The sequence below is a fragment of the Syzygium oleosum genome, unplaced genomic scaffold (genome assembly GCF_021117445.2).
Source record: "Syzygium oleosum isolate NSW1041296 unplaced genomic scaffold, Sole_v2.1 Sole_v2.06, whole genome shotgun sequence".
Classification (NCBI taxonomy): Eukaryota; Viridiplantae; Streptophyta; class Magnoliopsida; order Myrtales; family Myrtaceae; genus Syzygium; species Syzygium oleosum.
Window position 1 is genome coordinate 7,000,391 of NW_026607490.1, and position 6,429 is coordinate 7,006,819.

Consider the following 6,429-nt stretch of genomic DNA (forward strand, 5'->3'; position numbering starts at 1 on the left):
ATTTACCATAAATTAATTTTTTGATTACCAAAAACCCTAAACTTGTATACTTGCGATAAATTTACCATCCGTAAAATTAGATTAATACCACGAAAAATCACAAACTGGTAAACTTGTGACAAATAAAGAGGTAAAACCCTAAATTGGTACACTCGTCAACTACTACGTGTCATCCAACTTAGCAATTTAACAGTAAAATTTAACGAAAACTAACGAAGGGTAAATTTGTCACAGATGTACTAGTTTGGATTTTTGGTGGTCAAAAAATTAGTTTAGGGTATATTTGTCACAAGTGTACCAGTTTAGAATTTTTCGTGGTATTAACCCATATTTTAATGTACATTAGTGGGGTGGTCAGATAACCAATGAAAAAATGCAACGTGGCTTGCTCTTTGGAAACCTTGACAAGGTGAGGCTGTTTTCATGTCTTTAGAATTGATGACCTGACATCAACTCTCTAAATGATCGTCTCTTAAGTACTGCTTTCGCCAATATGGTCCGTTTAAGGTAGGGAAGGGTTACAATTCTAGGCTATATTGTCCTTTATAAAATGATTAATCCACAATACAGAGGCAATATTTATAACAAAGCGCTAGGGCAATATTTATAACAAAGCGGCATTATTAGAAGGAAAGCCTGACTAGAAACAAACATGCAAGTTTCTTTGCACGTGAATCTTTTTTGATGTGTGAACTAACGTATTGATTTGACACTTGATAATTTCTGTCTGCATTTGGAAGAAAAATATTTGGAACCAGGATTGAAAGATAAGGACTAAATTATCGTAAGATCAAGGTACGGGGACCAAAATTTAACATTGACAACAACATAGGGACCATTTTGTGATTTCTTTTGAATAATTATGTTTTCTTTCCACGTTAATGTCGCTTGTATATCTCTGACGCTTAGTCAACATAATCCTTCGATATTGGATAGATATATAACTTTTCCTGAAAGGATAATGGACCCAACTTGTCACAAGATAATATATGATGACCAAAATTGAATAGTGGCAATAGTATAGGGATCGTTTAGTAATATTTCCCTGGTATATTTTCAATACATTATTGTTCTCTTTTCTCAAAGAACATTTTTCATTTTTTATCTGATCTAAAACATTAGTTGTCTAATTGATAGTAAAAGCACAAGTCACGCGAGTAGTTTTCTATTTCAATTCCAAAGAATAGCTAAAGGAAAAAAAGTTAATACGGGGGATACTAAGGCTGCGCATGACAATCATTTTGTACCCGGGAACAGATTCTGCTCAGAAATGATTCTTTTTTATTCTGTGCCCGGAAACAATTTCTAAGCATTTGAAGGCATTTGGTAACTGCCCAAAATTTCTATTTTTTAGAATAGAAAAAGAACAAAAATGCATTTGGTAACTACATATAATTTCATTTTATTAATAATATTTTGAATTTTTTAATATTTCTTTCCTTTTTTTCTTTTTTTTTCTTTCTTTCCCTTCCCTTCCTTGGCCATGGTCGGCGAGGGCGAGGTTGAGCCTCGCCCAGCCAAGGCGAGGACGGCGAGGTCGGCCTCGCCGTCGTGGCCGTGAGCCGCCCTCGCCGGCCTTGGCCTATGGCCGGTCGCCGGCGGGCGGCAGGCCGAAGAACAACAACAAACCAAAAAAAAGAAGAAAATCAAGTAGAATTAGAAATGAAAAAATTGTTCCAGAATCAAGAAACTACTTTTTTTTGCTTCTTAATTATGTTCTAAAACTGATTCTGAGAATAATTTTTTACAAAATTGTGTCCGGGCACAAAAAATTTAATAAATGGATTTCAGTTCCCAAACTGATTCTGGGAATAAAAGAATAGAAATTTTTACTATTTGGCAAGTTGCCAAACAGGCCCTAAGACTAATTTGTTAAATTTGAATTATAGTCATGTAATAAACTGCATGTGATTATTTAAATAAACCTCGCTAAACATCATTAAAAGACAAACTGCCCCCACCAAAAAGTCCAAATCTTGTCTTCCCATCTCGAAGATTAATATATTTTACTGGGCGATTTTGACCGCAGTATACATAAGCATAATGGGTGCTCCGACAATGTTGTGCAGACCGGTATGGGTATATGTCTCTGCCTCCGTGAAATCAGGATGCTAATTATACGTTCTCGCCTGCTTCATATCTAGGAATTAAAATCAATAAACTACTTCCTCATGTATCAAGCACATTTCTCAGGTACTTCCAACACGAAATATGTCTTAATACTTTCCTTGTATGTAAATCAGGCCTCGCACGCAAAATATGAAATGTAAGGATTCGAACTCTTTAAGCATCATAAAAGACGACAGTTTTCCTAATAGCTAAAGTTATCAAGATACGAGTCTAAATTGAACACCATGCAATTTTTATATATCTTTTATATGCTCATATGAACACGACCAGAACTGCAAGTTTAGTTTCAAAAAGAAATTTGACGCATGGTGTAAAACCATGCTTCTTAGGTAAATCATGGCTAATGAGTCTGTGCATTGTTGCAGAAGTATAACCTACATGTGCATTGTAGGTAGGGACAGCCTGTTTTAACAGTGGGTGCATTAATGTAATGACATTAATTGATCAGGATTTAATCAGATCTATTTTATTATTTTGAGTTATAAAAAACGAATAAAATTGTGACGAATTTTGTCAAAACATAATATGAGTTCTCATGGGTCAAGGATAGTAGAAATAATTTTTTTTTGATGGGGTCAAAGGTCAAATAACAAGAAAAAAAACAAAAAAATTTTACGAGAATAGAAAATAACTAAGCAAAAAAAGGAAAAAAGACAAAAATACACCATGGGCAACCGGATTAGAATACTCACACCATGGACCTCCAAGGTTAAACTCTACTACGGACCTACAGTGACAATACTGTGAGGGAGGTCAGTAGATATGATTTGATTATATTCTGAATAATTAAGAGTCCTATTTTCTTTTATTTTACCAAGAAAATCAGAACCACGGAATTCATATTCCACAACCTCACTTCTATATAATAGAGTAGCACCCGAAGTGTAATTTTCCCTTGGTCCATGGCTTAAATATGAAAAACTAAATGTTGAAGGTCCATGGAGTGGGTTTTTCATATTTAAGCTCCGTTTGTATCGCGAAAAATGAGTAATTTAGAAAATATTTTTCAAAAAATAATCGTTTGAAATAATTAATAAGTAAAAAATATTTTAATTATCGACAACAACTTATGTCTAAATATTTTTGTTCATTTATTTTTATAAATGATACAAGCGATCAGTTTTAAAAATATATTTTTTAAATCATTAATTTTCCGTAAAAGAAATGATCCTTGTATAAAATAGTTACTCCATCTCCGTCGTAGATTTATGTCAGCTTTTCATATAGTCAATCGGAAGTACAACTACAAAGCAAGTAGTCAATCGGAGTACGAGGACTGCTGCTTGGGAGTATGAGGCTGCCGGATGGCCCCACTTTCAAGCCCCAATTTTAGTCTAAAAAAGTCCGAAGGGGACTTAAGGATTCTGGCTTCGGACATAGTCTAAAAAGTCTGGCTGTCCTTCGGACATAGTCTAAAAAAAGTCCGAAGCCAGAATTAACCCTTCGGACATAGCCTAAAAAAAGTCCAAAGCCAGAATCCTTAAGTCCCCTTCGGACTTCTGGCTTCGGACTTTTTGTCTAAAAGAAGTCCGAAGCGAGAATCGGGAATCGGGTCTTTGTCTAAAAGAAGTCGGAAGCCAGAATCAGGAATCGGAAGCCAGAATCAGGAATCGGGTCCGATTCCTGATTCTCGCTTCGGACTTCTTTTAGACAAAATCGGATTCTGACTTCGACAGAGTCCGAAGCTAGAAGTTTCGGACTTCTGGCTTCGGACTTTTTTTAGAAAAAGCACCCAAATTATTGATTGAAAGTGGTGCCATCCGGCAGTCCTCATACGCCCTATTTTATTGGAAACTCTCACTCGATGTGGGTTTTTCATAGTTTGGTGTGACAAACCCCACCCAGTTCTCATTTTCACCCAAGCAAGGAAGAGATTGGCGAGGCAAAGTTGGAAAGTTAATGGCGAACAACAATCCAGCTGATCACCGTGGTAGGAGGTAAGCTTGGGTGATTTCAAACATATCTTGACTGCTGTAGCCCAGTCTCCGTAGGTCAGTTGGAGAACTGCGAGTGAAATAATGCCAAATCTTGATATCCTGTCCTGTTTCTATCTTTAATCATGTCCGTTGCGAGTGAAATAATGCCAAAACCTGCACTCTACGTAATACAGGTTCTGGAACTCTGAACTTGGGTCAGTGGCTTGCCCGTGGAAAATGGCCTGTTTCTCGCGTAAGATTATGATAGTCAGATCATTACACCAATTTGTACCATCCAGATTTTTTCCTCTATTCTTTTTTTAGCTTTTGTTGATTGAGATGTTCATAATGACTTGACTCTCAAAGAGCAGAAATGGGCTCTACTCAGAACAGAGCAAGTACTTCGGGGAATATCTGGTGGATGCAAATTGACTTGTTTCTTCGCATTTCCTGGATTAGGGTAGCTGTGTCATACCACCCAGATATTGTCTTCTATTATTTTGCTAATTGATCCAGGTTTTTATTCTCGCTGTTCATAATGACTCGACTCTCAGAACAGAGCATGGTGGCTTGTGCTCATACTGAGTATATTCAGTGGGTGTAAATCCGTCAAAAAGTAAGAATGTTTCTTGAAGTCATCGGCCCCTTTTTTTGTGTGAATAGATAAATTTTCATGATATCCGTTCGGGAGTTGAATACAGTAGGACTCATACCAGGAACAATCCCACTCAAGTATGCACACCATTAAAACAGCTGAGTTTGTCCGAGGAAAGTGAAATCCATAATAGCTGCCATGTCTTTTTAAAAATCACGAGGCTGGAAAGAAGGTGAGTGTGGAGGACTGCGAGTGTGCTGTCTCCATTTCCTCTCGTGAAAAAGAACTTCCTATCTCTTATGATGTCTCTGTGTGTGTTTCATCACGTTTATGCTGTTTTATTAGGAAACAATGTACTTAGATCAGGTGAATTCGTCATTTCCACTGTTTCATTCTGAAACCATGGTACAAGCGCGAATCGCTCATATGTTTTTCTTTGTTAATCTATCCGTATGCTTATTCTTGATCCTTATTGTCTAGGCTTCTGCGAAAGACAGTTTTTTTTTTGTCCAGATCTGCCAAAGACGGTTGACTAACAAGTAATTCGCTGATTTTTATTCCCAGGAATGTGTTAGAGCATGCAGCTCAAGTTAGTGGAGGACTTGATTCCCTCGTCAATGCTTTGCGTCAGCTCATCAGGGACAGGCATAGTTCTATAGGTCCGGCCAACATTTTCAATGCACCAGGCATTACGCTTATCTGTGAAGCGATCAAAATCATTCGGCAAAAATTAATCTTTGAGATGGGAAGGCCAGATCTTGACCCAAGTTTTCGACTTGCTTTTGCTGTGATGGCTGTTTTTCTTGGATGTGTCGAGTGCGGTCTCCTATTGTGTGTCCTGCTTGGCGACTTGCCTTTGCCTATCTTTGTTGTTTGCGTTTTAATGTTGGTAGGCCCATTCGTGTTCGTCGCGAATTGAAGGAATAATTGGGACGACAGTTTACAGATTTTATGATGTGGTGACGTGTTCTTTATATGAATTTGATTTGCTCAGTAACCTTCCAATGCTGGGTCGGATATGAACCTCATGTTGTATTATTTACGTTGAACACCTTTTACACAACATAGTAGAATAAATTATGATGACGATTACAATTCTTTCTGGTGCAAATTCCTCTGCAGTTAAGCGTGTTTTGAGCTAGTTTAAGCATAGCTCGGGAGAGTTCCCACCAGCCCCTTCCCGGTAAGGCAGTTTTAAATCTTTTGCTAGAGTGCCAGTTTTAGTTTTGAGTCCTAAGTGCATTTAGGTCCATTACTGCCCATTGGATCCAGATGCATTGGAAGATAAAGCTCATGGAGTTGCATTACCAGTAAAAAGAACTAAGAAATGGTGAAATTGGAGAAACAGGGCAAATTTTTCCTTTGGGCCAGAGAGAAACAAGGGAAATGAGAGTATATAAAAAGAATCGCATACTCTCATTCACTATTCTTTTGTTTCGGATACACGCTTTGTTAGTTTGATATAGTTTATAGCTTGTTCCTTATATTACAAAATCAGCAATCTCCACACAACAAAATTCAAACTAAAATAGCTAATTGGATAGCTCACAAGTTATAAATAATTTGTTCAAATGGACTACGCACATACAGCAAGCTGGACAGGTTCAAGCTTGATTCGTTAGGGCGCGCATGGAATCCATTCTGGAGCAAAATTTCTGCTCCAGAATGCATTCCGGAACAGAAATGCGTTTGTTAAAAAATTTCCGAAATGCATTCCAGAGGAATTTTTGCATTCTGGAGCAAAAACGCGTTTGGTAAAAATACATTCTTTTTTTGGTTCCAGAATGA